Source organism: Eumetopias jubatus, unplaced genomic scaffold (genome assembly GCF_037043125.1).
Source record: "Eumetopias jubatus isolate StellerSeaLion01/CBP00866 unplaced genomic scaffold, mEumJub1_p1.0 scaffold_12, whole genome shotgun sequence".
Taxonomy (NCBI): Eukaryota; Metazoa; Chordata; class Mammalia; order Carnivora; family Otariidae; genus Eumetopias; species Eumetopias jubatus.
This window is the reverse complement of record NW_028274818.1, coordinates 13,993,638-14,009,647: the sequence shown is the minus strand read 5'-3', so window position 1 is coordinate 14,009,647 and position 16,010 is coordinate 13,993,638. Positions and strand designations below refer to the sequence as shown.

The window sequence follows — 16,010 nt, the reverse complement described above, 5'->3', positions numbered from 1 at the left end:
TTCTGCCATTCCTGCTTCTTCATATCTTTATTACCGGTGTCAAGGAATTTGAAGATTTTTCAAATGTCTGAATCTCTCTGTCATGTTTAGCCTTGGAGAGGTTGAATTTAGACACCTTTATTTTACTCTATATTTGCTGAGAAAAGCCCGCATCCCCACGGAGCCAGAAGATGGAAAAGGACAATGGAAAGTTCTTTTAGACTTTGTCTAGTGACCTAAGAGTGATTAAAAGAAGAAGGGAGGAGGAAATGAGATCACTTTCCCAGAGCTCTGTCTGCTCTCTGATATAATGCTCTCCACAGAGGCTTGTACCCTGAAGTCATTGTGCCTTCGGTGTTCTGTGTCGAGAAAGCCATGGATCTGAAGGAGTTTTTGGAATAGAGCTCTGTAGTAATATGTCAATAAATTGGACCTATAATTGAGAGCAGCATTTTTAATAGTAGGTTTGGAAAGGGAAAATAAATTACAGATTACATGGCTGCTTTGTTTTATAGGGGGAAAAAAGCAATTATGCAAGCCCTAATCCCACTGATATAAATTACTTTGTAATGACTCACAGAAACCAGACTATACCAGCCAGGGCCCAATCAAGATACAAAACCACATGGTAATTTGAACAAGATAAGTTTAATATAAAGAACTAGTAATTCTAACGTAAGGTTGGAGTGCCAAGGGATTGGCTAATAAGAAATATAGAGAACCAGAAAGAATATAGGAGTAGCCTGGGTGCCTGGGTGGTTCGGTTGAGTGTCCATCTGACTCTTGATTTTAGCTCAGGTCATGATATCTGGGTTGTGGGATCGAGCCCTGCTTGTCCCTCTCCCTCTGCTCCTCCTCTCTCTCTCAAATAAATAAAGTCTTAAAAACAAAACCAAAAAAAAAAATAGGAGTAGTGAAAGAAGAAGCAGTCACCAGCCCTGGTGCTGATACAGAGCATCCGGTGTGCTAGGACTGGTGGAGGGCATGACTCTGGCTCGCTGAGTGGGAGAGAGAGCGCTCTGGTGCTGCACCAGCAGAGCTTGCTAGAAATCTACCCTGTCTGGTGCTGGGAAAAGCTCTTCACAGGACATGTCTCTCTGGAGCCACTTGGCTGCACAGCTGCTCAGGGGGGTTCTCCTGGGGGAAGCGGCCAGCTGAGGGGGCTACGCCTGGCTGCGTGCAATGCAAGTCATGCACGGGAGAAGCTACATTGCAGGAGCTGGGTCACAGGAGCCTGGTGCTGGAGAGGCCAAGCCACGCTGGAGAAGCAGCACAGCAGGCTGCAGCCTGCCCCGTTGAACACTCTAGAACCAAGAGGGAAGGCCCTTCATCCTGATGTCTCTCTAGTGCCCTCTACTGACAACTCCCAACATCATGCCAGTTGACAAAGGGAAAATGTTTGAAGGACCCGGATCCATATTCACAGAGCTGAGAGGCAATGAATTGATATCATCCTTGAATGCAACCCCTGTACTTGGCATAGTGTCTTTTATCTGTAAAGGAATTCTCCCTGATACTTGTACTACACTGACTACTTGGGAATTTCTGTCTCTCTCATCTGCTCCAATCATTTGAGAATGTTTACATTTTTATGGTCAATAGATAAAACTTTTGTATTTATAAAATGTTGGCAAATCTACCCAGCTCTTCACAGTCCTGTCTCTTTACACAGAAATACTTCTCCCTCATCTCCTTGTTGAAATTGTCCCTGAGTGAGCCTTTGTCTTTACCATTCTGAGCTTTCTTCTCCTGGCTAAATATAACCAACCCTTCTGGTGCTAGACAAAGTAGGACAGACAGTATGATATTGTTCTTGTCCTGACTGATTTGCTGGAGTGATCGTGAGTTTCAGAAATGAGACTCTGCTCTCTTCAATTTTCTTTGCCTACAAAGGTGGCAATGGATTGAGATAGTTTTACACAGAGCTTCAGTGGAGCTGAGGACTTCAGATATGTTCACTTTGGAAGATACAGATCATAGTTTTAAAAAACTGTCACATTTATTGTATTTTGGAAAATACAATATGTGAAAATATATTTCATTAATGAAAATGTTTTGCATGGATAGGTCTTTGTTATCTTCATTGTTAAATCCTTGGAGACCTTTATTTTATTCATTGAATAGTTTATCCCCTGTGTTTCATCCACAGAGACTTTGGAGACCATTTGATTATAACTTGAACTTGATGGCACTTTTCTATGCTACCAAACATTCATCCATTCATCAGTTACTCATTCATACATTGATTAATTTATCATATAAATGTATATTGAGCATACAAGTTTTCCATGAGTGCTTGTAGGGAGAAAGGTGGTTGCAAACATGCATGGCAGATTTTCCCATATATACAGCACTTAAAATCAGCCAGTACAATTGTTATAATACAGAGGAGACTATGATGGATTTTTTAAGAGATTCACAATGGCAAACCAAAGAAAAGACAGACAAATTCTATAAGAACCAACTAACTAAAACTGGTGTTTTAGGATCAAAATCATTGAGAATATGAAGATCACAGTAGACTTGGTAACTCCGTATGCAAGAAAGCTCATCATGGTTACTATTGCTTTTCTAGCTCCTGGTAATGATAGACTCCCTTTATGTATTTCATGGTTGGCTACAGGGACTAATGCATTAATGAGTAACTAATTAACCATGCGGAGTTGTAAAAAATGAGAAGAGTTGGTTTGTTCGAATTCTGCCACAGATACTTATGAATTTAGAAAAATCTCTTGTATTCAGGGATTCCCCAAAACCACCCTTGGGCTCAGTGATTTGCTAGAAGGACTCACAGAACTCAGCAAAGCTGTTATACTCAATGATTACCATTATTACAGCAAAAGGATACAGATTAAAGTTAGCCACAGAAAAGGAACATAGGTCAGGGTCCAAGAGACAGCAGGTGTAAGCTTCTCGATGTCCTCTCCTAGTGTAATCAGCACTTCTTTTTCCCAGGAATAATGTGTGACAATACTCAATTTAAGGAAACCAAGGAAGCTCACCTGAGTCTAGGAGGCCAAGGTCTTTCCTGGGGGGTTAATCTCACAAACACGGCTGACCCCCTATGTGGCTGAAGTTAGTGTTCAGCCCCTTCAGAGGTAACTTGGTAGTACATGGGCCAAATGCTCCACCATAAACCACATTGTTAGCATGGATTCTGTCATGACCCAAAGCCCCCAGATACACAAAGACAGGCTTATCAGGAAAGATGTTCCAAGGACTTGTACGTTACCTCTCAGGAGTCTGACAAGGCCCCAAAATTTATTTGAGATGTGCAGAGTATAGACAATCCTTAGTTAATCCTTCATTGTCCATCATTTGACCTCTGTCTGTGCCTAGTTATCTTCACCTATAAAACTAAGGTAAAGGCAAGATGAACAAAGATAATCCTAGCTCTAAAATGCTACACTGATTTAAATTTCTAGTTAAGCAGCACAGAAGTAAGTAAGCTTTAAAGACCATACTAATTCAACAAACAGTTTAAAAAGCACCAGCCTACAAAGCAAGGACAATTTTTGGATATTTCTGACAGTTAGGCAATAGTTATCTTTATCTTTGCATTCAGCTGGTAAACACAGTGTTCTTCAAGCCATTCTTCCTTCTGGCCTTTCCACCTTGCCTAGAATCCCCACCCAAATCTCTGGAAAACGAATTCCTCTCAAGAGACTTTGAAGATTAGTTCAGGCTAATTGCTGTTGGATAAGTAGTGTTCAGCAGCTGTTTAAAAATTTGTTTAAAAGGGAGATGGGTTTATTTTGCAGCAAGAAGAATTTAGGTTCAATTTAAGGACAATTTGCTAACTGATAACATGAAGAACTAAAATGTTATCAAGGTTTACGGAGTCTCCTTGCCTAGAAAGAAACAGAAAGTGTATTCCTTTATTTTTCTGGATAATTTGAGTTTAGATCTGAACTCACTAAGATGCTGTTTTTTTTTTGTTGTTGTAATACTCCTAAACTCACGAGATAAGCCACCACCAAAATAAACTCAGCAGATTAGGCTGTGAAGGAGGACTAGGATATTTACTAGTAGACAGAACATTTTTATGTCACATCTCAGTTACTAAGTTTCAGGTTGAAGGTGGGTTAATTTTAGAATATTGTGCTGAGATTATTTGGGATGAAAAATGCTAGGACATAGTTGTTTTGAGCTGGTATTTTGGCCCTCTGCAGAAGTAGGCTTCTGCTCACAGGAAGCCCAAATGAATTTGAAAGCCATCACTGCCAGGCCCTTAGAGAAAGATTTTCTACTCAAAGAGCAAGGCATTCAGTACCTAGTTGAGCAGCTAGATTTGACTCAGCATTGGGCAAGGCCAATTAGCATCTACTACCTGCCATCTGCTTCCAGCCGATTGGTACTTCCTTCATTGGCTTTATAGAATGGCATTTTTACAGTAATGATGGTGTAGGAGGCCATCATAGGAAGTCATTACTCCTGGAGTAGACTGGGAGAGTGTATCATTAAACATCACCATGGAAAGTGAGATGTGATGGCCAGTTTGTGTAATTCCAGAACAATCCCATTAAGTTAAGAGCTCATTTATTACGAAAATGAGAGAAAGAGAATGACACGGAATCTAACCAGGGAAGAATTGCTCTTAGTCTAAGTAAAATTAGCATTAAAACTCACTAAAACTAAAGTTCAGGACCCAAATCAGTACGGATCATCAAAGATATATAGAGTAAGAAATGGTAACTGTATCTTAATATGAGCTAGTTGAAAGATTGTGAGAAGTTGACCACTGCTACCGACTGAATGTTTGTGTTCCCCCCAAAATCCGTACGTTGAAACTTAATCCCCAGTGTGATGGTATTTGGAGGTGGGACCTTGGGGGGATTAATACCCTGATAAAAGGGATCCCAGAGAGCTCCTTCATTCTTTCAGCCACGTGAGGACACAACAAGAAGACAAGCTGTCTGTGAACCAGGATGAAGGCCTTCATCAGACACTGAATTTGCCAGTGCCTTGTTCATCGACTGCCCAGCCTCCAGAACCATGAGAAAGAAATGTTTGTTGTTTAAACCACCCAGTATATGGTATTTTTGTTATAGCAGTCCAAAAGGACTTAGCACGCTACCTAAGTGGTCAAATGAAATAAATACAGTGGGCTGACGTTCGGAAAGGTTACCCGGGTTACCCTTAGCTATGTGTATCCGTAGTGCACCCAGAAGCCTGTTAGAGATGCAAAATCAGGCCCGATTGTACACCTACAGGACAGAGTCTGCGTTTTCACAGGATCCCTGGGTGACTCGTACTCATTCGTTTGAGATGTGCTACTTGCCAGTCAGGCCAGTTGCCTGTTTTTATAAATTGAATTTTATGCGTCAAGCTTTTCCAGTTACATATTGTCTACAGCTGCTTTTGCAGGACAATGGCAGAGATGAGTACTTATGACAGAGACTGTATCTTCCACAAAGCCTAAAATATTTACTATCCAGCCCTTTGCAGAAAAGACTTGTTTCCTATATTTGTTGAGATAAGGAAACTGCCCTTTATTATTTGCAATAACATAGGCTTTTAGGTGTATGCTTTTTGTGCCTTTTTCCTTTCAATTTTCCTAATAATCATTTTTGCAAATAAAAGTAAACAGTTTGTTCAAGATGCCATACCTAATTAGTGGGGGAACCAGTCCTCAAATCCAGGTCTGTCTGAACTCCAAGGACCATGATCTTTTCACCGTGCACCCTGACTTGCCTTCTAGGAAGGTGGGACTCAGCGCTTTGCGGTTAATTAGCCTTGGAAAAGAGAACTAAATGTTGCCCAGACTCAGACATGATAGAATTGTTGCAAAAAGTCAATTTCCTAACCTGTACTGAGAAATCTCCCTGCCATGCAGATGAATAGATGGCAAGTATACTTGAGAAACCACATCAAGAACAGAAAGACACTTGGTGAGTTTCTAGAATCAGAGCTCAATTGGTCTCTGCAGAAATAGACTTACCCTGGGCCTCTGCAGTGGCCAGGGCCCCACTTTTCCAGTTTTACTGAAGATTAGAGCCTGTTTCACCCCTAAAAGTTCCCTATTTTCATATTCCAGTGACATATTTTAATATCAACTTTGTGTTTAAGAGACGGTCCCCAATTGTGAGAAGAGTCATACTTATTCATCATATTAGAAATAGGCTAGTCTCTTATGGTCCCTGCCTTTCAGAAATTAACAATGCAATCAGTTGAAAATAAGAAAGAGGGTTGAAACTAAGAGCTACTTCTTTGAAAAGATAAACAAAAATTGGAGTAGAAGGATGACTAGTAAGGAGACTGAATCAGTAATCAAAAAATCTAACAAACAAAAATCCAGAACCAGTTGGTTCCACTGGTGAATTCTACCAAACATTCAAAAATTTAATACCTGTTCTTCTCAAACTCTTCCAGAAAATTGAAGAGGAGGGTACACTGTCATACTTACCTTACAAGACCAGGATTACCCTGGATTACTCTGATACTAAAACCAGACAAAGATACCACACACACACACACACACACACACACACACACACACACACACACACAAAGACACAAAGATGGGAGAGGGGAGAGGAGGAGGAAGAGTGAGGGAGAGAAGAAGAAGAAGGGAGGGAGGGAGGGAAGGAAGGAAGGAAGGAAGGAAGGAAGGAAGGAAGGAAGGAAGGAAGGAAGGAAGGAAGGAGAAAATTACAGGCCAATATTCCTGATAAGCATAGATTCAAAAATCCTCCACAAAATATTAGCCAACCAAATTCAACAATACATTAAAAGGATCCCATACCATGATCAAGTAGGATTTATTCCTGGGATGCAAGGATGGTTCACCATCTGCAAATTAATCAATATGATATGCCATATTAACAAAATGAAAGATAAAAATCATGATCATCTGAATAAATGCAGCAAAAACATTTGACAAGATGTGACAGCCATTTATGATTAAAAAAAAGAAAAAACTCCCAACAAAGTAGGTAGTGAGGGAACATACCTTAGCATAATAAAGGCCATGTATAATATATCATGCTCAATGGTGAAAAGCTGAAAACTTTTCTTCTAAGATTAGGAACAAGAAAAGGACGCCCACTCTCACCATTTTTATTCAACATTGTATTGGAAGTCCTAGCCATAGAAGTTAGACAAGGACAAAAAAATAAGAGGTATCCAAATTAGAAAGGAAGAAGTAAAACTGTCACTATTTGCAGATGACTTGATCTATATATAGAAAACCATAAACCAGAAAACTGTTAGAGCTAATAAATGAAGTCAGTAAAGCTGCAGCATACAAAATAAATAATGAAAAAACGTTGCATTTCTATACACTAATAACAAACTATCAGAAAGAGAATTCAAGAAAAAAAGACCATTTACAATTGCATCAAAAAGAATAAAATACCTTGAAATAAATTTAACCAAGGAGGTGAAAGACCTGTATATTGAAAACTATCAAACACTGCTAAAAGAAATTGAAAAAGACACAAATAAATAGAAAGATATCTGGTGCTCCTGGATTAAAAGAATTAATATTGTTAAAATGGTTATACTACCCAAATCAGTTTACAGATTCAGTGCATTCCCTAATGGCATTTTTCACAGAAGTAGAACAAACAATTCTAAAATTTCTGTGGAACTACAAAAACCCCAAATAGCCTAAGCAATCTTGAGAAGAACAAAACCAGAGGTATCATGATCCGATTTCAAACTGTGCTACAAAGCTATAGTAATTAAAACAGTCTGGTATGGGCATAAAAACAGACATATATATCAGTGGAACAGAATGGAGAGCCCAGAAATGAACCCATGCATATATGTTCAAATAATTTGCGACAAAGTAGGCAAGAATATACAATGAAGAAAGGACAGTCCCTTCAATAAATGGTGTTAAGAAAACTGGAATGAAACTGGAGCACTATCTTATACCATATACAAAAATTAATTCAAAATGGATTAAAGACTTGAATGTAAGACCTGAAACCATAAAATTCCTAGGAGAAAACATAGGCAGTAACTCCTTGACATCTGTCTTAGGCGATGCTTTTTGGATTTGACTCCAAAGGGCAACACATTTGACTCCAGGGGCAACACAAGCAAAAATAGGTAAATGGGACGACCTCAAACCAAAGCTTCTGCACAGTAAAGAAAACTGTCAACAAAATGATAAGACAACCTCCCGAATGGGATAAGATATTAGCAAATCATGTATGCGATAAGGGGTAATGTCCAAAATATGTAAAGAACTCAGACAACTGAATAACCAAAAACAAAACAAAATAAGCCCAAAACAAAATAATCTGAATAAAAAACAGGGAAAGAATGTTTACAGATATTTTTCCAAAGACACATGGAAAGATACTTGACATCATTAATCATCAGGGAAATGCATGTCAAAACCACAATGAAATATCACCTTGCACCTGTCAAAATGGCTATTAAAACTACTAGAAATAACAAGTATTGGTGAGGATGTGGACAAAAGGAAACACTTATACACTATTGGTACAAGTATAAATTGGTGAAACCACTGTGGAAAATTATATGTAGTTTGTACTAAATTAAAAATAGAACTATCTGCAGTTCTACTTCTGGGTGTCTAAAGAAAACGAAAACACTAATTTGAAAAGATGTATGCACCTCTATGTTCATTGCAGTTTATATACTACTCAGCCATAAAAAAGAATAAAATCTTGCTATTTGCACCAATATGGATGGTCTTTAGGGTCTCTATACTAATGTATCAAGTCAGACAGAAAGACAAATGCTGTATCCTCTCACTTATAAGTAGAATCCAAAAAACAAAGCAAACAAGTGAACAAAACAAAACAAAAAAAACCCAGACTCATCGATCCAGAGAGAACAAAGTGGTGGTTGTCAGAGCAAAGGGGTTTGGAGGGTAAAGAGGAGCAGTGGGCCAAATGGACAAAGGAGATCAAGAGGTACAAACTTCAGGTTATAAGTAAATCAGGGGGATGTAATGTAGAGCATGGAGAATGCCGTCAATAATATTGTATTAACTTTGTATGATGACAGATAGGAACCGGACTTACTGTGGTGATCAGTTCGTAATGTATACAAATGTCAAATCACTATGCTGTCCACCTGAAACTAATATAATCCTGTATGCCAATTACATTTCAATAATAAAGAAGAAAAAATAAGAAAAAGTGGTGTTTAAAATGAAAAGCAGTGAACACTACCTATAAAACTAGAGCATGAGTCGGCCTGGTTAACTAGGAGTACGTGCATGGCTAAAAAATACATTGTCTTAACACTTTGGTCCCGGTATCTTTTCTCCATCGTTGTTTATTCTCCAGCTCTCTTTGCGTGGCCTCGTTACCTCATTTAATCTAAATACACTAACCTTCCATGTCTAGAAGTACTACTCATCATTTTCCCTTTTCTTTCTTCTCTGTCTTCTTTTAAGAAATTCAAGTTAAGTGTGAGACAATGGATTTAAAGTAGCTTGAGAATTTCAAGAAGGTTCCCTTTCTCTGCATCCTCGCCAACACCTGTTGTATCCTGTGTTGAGTTTAGCCATTCTGACTGGTGCGAGGTGGTATCTCATTGTAGTTTTCGTTTGTATTTCCCTGATGAGGAGCGATGTCGAGCATCTTTCCACATGTCTGTTGGCCATCTGCGTGTCTTCTTTGGAAAAAATATCTATTCATGTCTTCTGTCCATTGCATTATAGAGTAAATTATGCAAAAATAATTCAACTACTTAGGTCATCTTATTTTTTAGAGTATAAGGTAGTAAATGCCGTAGACCATATTTTATCCTTTTTGAAATCTCCTGAAGGGCCCTGCATGCAGTGTCACGCATGTAGGCACTTTCCCTTCTCCAAATCCTGAACTTCAAATAGTAGCCCTCCCAACTGCAGCAGTCAATTGGTATTGCTCTTGTTTTCTTGCTCTGAATGCAACTCTCAGCTTCCTACCAAGACTACAAGCCCCTCAAAGCTAAGTATTTTACTAGTGTTGTTTGAGTCTCCCTCTTTAATACTTGTTGGGCCTCAAATAAAATTCAATACTTGATTTTTGATCAAGAGGGTAAGATCATATGTGACTCTTTTTCTGGCCCCTAACACAGTGCCCTTTTTATAATAAACACTAAAGAAACATGTTGTATGATCCCTTTGCAAAAGAAATTTAATAATAAAAGTATAGTCCAACAAAAGTCAGAAATATCTGAGAGTTCACTATAGGTGCACTAAAAGAAATGTGACCTTTGTAAAGAAAATGGCCTGCTCTTTGGAGGCCATGTCAGATCAGATCTACCACCTCATCAGCATGTATGAATATGTATTGTTCGTTAGCCACCAACATACAGGAAAAGAAAGAAAGAAGGGAAAGGAGCTGGGAGAAAGAAGAGGGAAGGAAGGAAGGGAGGGAGGAAGGGAGGGAGGGAGGGAGGGAATAATGGAGTTTTATTCCAAACAATGTTAACATTAAGTGGGGGTTCATGACTTCTTCCAGACACCAACTGTTTTGAGCTCTGAGCAGCCAGATGGTAGCCTGATCTTAAGGTTGGAATAAAAAATTGATGGGCTTTGATTTCCATGCACCTTTTAATCTGAGAGTCAGTAGAAGACTTTGCAGGAGATCTCACTGTGAAGAAAGGATCTGGGTAGGAAAAAACAAACCAGAAAAGTCTGTTCTTCCTGACATGAGCAGTACCAGCAGGTCTATTGCTCTAAATATTTGGCAGCCACCACAAATGGCAGTCAGATCCTCATGTTTATCATTGGAGACATTTGCTAACAGACCATTTATGGCAAGAACTTGTATAGTGTGAAACTAAATAGACATATCCTCTGCCTTCGAAAAATTACTCTAGGACATTTTTTTAATTACATTCAAGAGGTATTTATTGTCTACTATGCCGGGCACTGTTCTACAAGCTGGGGATATAGTTAAAATGAAAGTAAACCCAAATTCCTGATGTCACAGAGCTTACATTTTAGTGGGAGAGAGACCATAAAGAAGAAGTAAAATGTACAGTGGGTGAGAGCTGCTCAATAGTAAGAGGTAAAGGGGAAGGGCTAGAATGGGAACGTAGGGGGTTCAGGGAAGTTCAGCCTGACAATATGGATGCCCAGAGCCTACTGTCTAAGACCTTCCTATGGAGATGACTGATTCCCGAATGGCGCTGAGCTTCTCTGGTCCACAAATAGGACAACAGAGAAAGTAAGAACAGCTAGGAATGGAGGGCAGCACACCAGACATCAGCACTGCGTGTTCGTGACAGCCGGGGTGTTAGCCAGAGGAGCAAATGTCTGTGTCGGGCAGGCACTTAATTAGGATGGTGTCATAGAGGAAGTGAGCTTGGAGGAGCTCCTTGAAGAAGAGAAGGCTAATGTAATCTGACCACATTGTAGAGTTTCTCTGGAATAATAATTGTCTCGGGACAAACAGAATGCTCTTTCCATGGAATACATTAGCTGAAACTCTTCAAAAGGCAGCAAAGTAAGGGCACCCTCACTCTCCCTGCCCCTCTCACTCCCTCCATGCAGCCCCACTCGGGGAAACTAAGCAGAATTCCTTCAGCCAGTCCAGGCTTCCTGGAGGGGACGGGCAGAAGTAAGGTGCAAATACCAGAGCCCTAAGCCAGAGGCTAATAAATAATACTAGCAACTTGTTATGCCAGGTCCTCTCCATTTTCATTCTGCAAAGCCAGAAGGGACCACAAAGATTTCCACCCTTTTACAGCAAAATATGATCTCCATTCTAAGCTGGTACTAGCTGGGGGCCACTCCTGTTCCCTACTGCTGTGAGGCACATATGGCTGTGTGGCCAGGACCCCACAAATCATCCGGTAAGTTCATTTTTATTAGTAGCTTCTGCTTAATTAAGGAATGCACCATGCTCCATCAATCAGCTTCTGTGCATTCGAGTCATCCCCAGTCACTCCACCACTAATAGATGTAGGTCTGCTGTAGGAAAAAGAAAAGATCTGGGGCATCCTGGCTCAGAAAGCCAGGAGGGTAACGTCTGACAGCTGGAGCAATTCCTTTAAACAGGAGACCGTGACTACAGAGGCAGATCGTGGGTGACACTTTGAGTGTCTTTACCCTTCATCTGTGTGAACTTTGATACGTTGGACCAGACGCCTGTTAGATATACAATGCTTGAACATATTTATATTAGATCCTCCATTGTATGCAGTAGAGTGAACTATAGTTTTCATTATTTAGAAAATGTTTTTTAATTCAAAGTATGTGGAATCCCATGAAGCAAAGTAGATGGACAAGAATGGGGTTGGTATATGTTTTTTCACACTTTGCCCCTATGTAGATGCCTTCTTCAAGATAAGGCACTAAGTCAAAACTACTTTATAGCATCTTTTGACTGAGTTGGTTTCCAGAAGCTTCCCAAGTACAGTCCATCTTCATTATTCACAGATTCTTTATCTGTGAATTTGCCTACTGCTAAAATCTATTTGTAACCCCCAAATCAGCTCTCTCACTCTCATTTGTGGACATGCTTGGAGTGGTGAAAAATTTGGGTTGCTCAGCGCTCACCTTCCCAGCTGAGGCAGAGCTGACTGGAGGGGGTGGTGTGGTGGGAGGAGGCCCCACCCTGGGGCCAGTTTGCCCAGGGTGTTTGAAGTCCAGCTCTGGTACTTGTCACTGCACCACCTCCATCTATACCTAACACTTCAGAACTTCCTTTTCCCTTCCGTAAAATAAAACAGAATCTGTCAGAATGAGTTGTTTTTAGGATTTAAGATTATAAATTATGTGAGGTATGTATGTATATGTACGTATTTCTGCTAGGAGCAGTGGTTCAGCATTTGCTCATTCAGAGTTTGTGATGCCTTTATGGAACATAACTACCATAAACAATGAGAATTGACTGGAATATATTCCCCCCGGGTAAAAAAGATATGCAAACGTTTTCTTTTTATTTACAAAAAAAGAAGCCATATTGATAGGGAAATATTTATTGAAAATAATTTTATAAGAAAACAATGTAATTTAAAAATTGGCAAAAAAGTATATGAACAGACACTGCCCCAAAGAAGATACAATGATGGCAAGTGAAAATAATAAAGCTAGCAGATGAAAATATGCTCAACATCATTTGTCATTAGATAAATGCAAATTAAAACCACAGTGGGATACTGCTACACACCTCTTAGAAGTATTAGAACCATAAAGAGTGACAATACCAAATGCTGACAAGAATCAAGATCAACAGGAACTCATTCATTGCTGCTGGGAATGCAAAATTTCTTTTTTTGTGTATATGATCCAACAATCCCGTTCCCAAGTGTATTGAATTTATTTCCAAGTAAGTATCTTTACCCAAGTGAGTGGAAAACATGTTTGCACCAAAACCTGTATGTGAATGTGAATGCTTACTGTATAGTTTTATTCATAATGATCAAAATCTGAAAATAACCAAGATGTCCTTCAACAAGTGAATGGACGGCACATCCATTTAATGGAATACTACTCAGCAGTAAAAAAGATGTGTTAACTGATTCATGCAACAACATGGAAGAATCTTGAATGTGTTTTGCTGAGGGAAAGAAGGCAAAATCAAAATGCTACGGACTGTGTAATTAGGTGTAATTAGTTCTATTTATATGACATTAGGGAAAAGGGAAAATTTTAGTGATGGGAGCAGATCAGTGGTTGCTGGGAAAAGGGGGAAGAAGAGAGAGTAAATATGAAGCAGCCACACAGGGAATCTTTAGGGTGATGGAACTCTTTTGTATTCTCTTTACTATGTTGGTGGATACATAACTATGAATTTGTTAAACCCACAGAACTGTGTGTAACAAAGAGTAAGCCTTCCTGTGTGCAAACTAAAAAAAAAAAATCAACCCAAATGTTGACGATCCCAGGATAGAATGAAGATTGTACCTATTTTAGTTTAAGAGTATGGCACAGTGAAAGTGTTAGCAGGGAAAGGAGCCAATGTAATTGACTTTGGAAAAATAATGTTTTGACTGGACACTGTAAAGATAAAGGGGAAAAAACAATAAAAATGTACTCTGGTTGGTATTTTTTTTTCTCGTAGGTGTATGCATTATCAGTTCTGGAATTAATCTACATGTATACTCGAGCTGAAAAAATCAGTAAATAAATTGGAGATAATGGGAGCCAGCTTTCTCAGTGTTCGAGAAACAAGTTATAAATAAGCAGGCGGAAGGGAGGAGAGGTTAGAATAACGCCTGTGTGGTGGCTTAGAGTTGGAGATACAAGTATGATTTATGTTAACATAAATACAAATAGATAAATACAGCAATAGAGATATGTATTTATACCTGGATCATTTTAGCCCCATCTCCTGAGACAGCCTAGAAGCAATGATATGTTGGTAGCCACGAGCACATCCAGTGCCCAGATCTTGGTTTTCAAACATCATTCTCAAACACCAGAAACCTGGTGTCCTTGGAGAAATAGCTGATTCTAGGCTTGAGCCAAAGCAGTACAGGATGGCTTTAGAGCATCTTGTAGGGTTGTAGTATTCGAGTGACAAGAGTAAGGGAGGGATGGAAAAAAAGGTGGGGAGACCATGCCAAAAGAATATAGGACTCAACCTGAAAGAATCCCTAGGTGCCAAAACTAGAACGATTGGAGGAACGAAGTAATGATAGTATTGGAATATAATCCAAAGAATAATACATACACCTGAGTGCATGCTGATATAAATACATAAATGGGGAAAACAAACAAGTCTTTATTACAGAAGAATCTGGAATAAGATAGGTAGATATTTCCCCCTCTATGAGATGAAGCTTAATTCCCTTCCCCTGTGTCAGCCGGACTTAGTGACTCACTGCCGAAGAGCGGACTCTGCAAAGAGAAGCACAGTAGCTTGATAGTGGAGAAGCCTGGCAGATATGCCCCACCATAACCAAATAATCAAGATTTACATCACCTGTGATAAATTATAGTGTTCCCATGTACTCCCTGATACCATGTGTACTTTACCTTTCTGTTATTCTTCCCCCCAAACTCATAAGCCCATTATAAAATAAAGGGCATTCTGTAAAGCTTCTGACCAGCAAGCACCCTTCTAAAGCGTCAAAGGAATGAAACAGAAAGAAGGACTAAGAAACGATCACAGATTAGAGGAGACAACAGAGACATAACAAATCAATGCAATGCGGGATCCTGAATTGGATCTTGGCATAGAAAAAGGACATTAGTGGAAAAACGTGAATTCCGAATAGTCTGTAGCTTAGCAGTGGTATATCAGTGTTAACGTCTTAGTTTTCGCAAATGTAGCGCAATTATGTAAAACGTTAGTTACATTAGATGAAGCTGGGCGATCCGGGAACTTTCTGCACTATCTTGGTGACTGTTCCGAAATTCTAAAAAGTGTTCCAAAATAAAAAATTAAAACAAATGAATACATATGTATATGTATAAGTTAACAAATTGTTTAAGATGTTATTACAAATAATTTATTTTTCCAAACACAACAGAGAAATGGTATTTTAATGCCATGGGGGCTAGGGGAGGGGGAAAAGGCTCAATACTGTTCCCTCTAATCTACAAATTCTATTGCTTGTTCTCCACTTTAGATATTATAGAGGAAGGAGAGAAGCAAGCGTAAAGGAAGCTGAAGAATAGAGGAGAACAAGAAGAAATGACAAATGAGACTAAATACAATTAAAACTTTCAGAACTGTAAAAGCCACAGGTAACTAATTCTTCCCAACCGCTTGAGTATCAATACGGTTCAGAAAAATAGAAATAATGAAGGTCAGCAAAACCAAGGGTGGTTCAGAAGCTGTCTGGAAACTAGCTCTGGAGCTCTAAATTCAATAGCCCTGCTTTAGCTGTCTTTGACCTGCCTCCCAATTCTGTTTATACACGGAATAATTACTGTACTTCTCTCCTGGAGCACGAGATACTTTAGATCACAATGGCTGCTTTTGTTTTGATTTGCTACTATTTAATTACAAACCATCATGTTTAGATCTTTTCAGGGCAGAGCAATGCAGTGATAACACCACTTGTAGAAACAGCAAAAAATGTGATGGAAAATCTGCATTAAAAATGACAAAGGTATGTCAGGGGTAAATTTTGGCTTCCATACATTTGGCAGCAGCACC

The 16,010-nt window shown here is 39.3% G+C and overlaps 1 protein-coding gene across 1 annotated transcript in view; it reads left to right on the top strand.

Moving 5' to 3' along the window:
• Positions 1 to 15,535, top strand: part of SPATA17 (spermatogenesis associated 17) — a 214,258-nt gene extending 198,723 nt beyond the window's left edge. Inside the window, exon 11 of the mRNA XM_028104762.2 lies at positions 15,478 to 15,535. The gene's annotated coding sequence lies outside the window, so the exon portion shown is untranslated. The remainder of the gene's footprint in view (positions 1 to 15,477) is intronic.
• Positions 15,536 to 16,010: the final 475 nt, after the last annotated feature.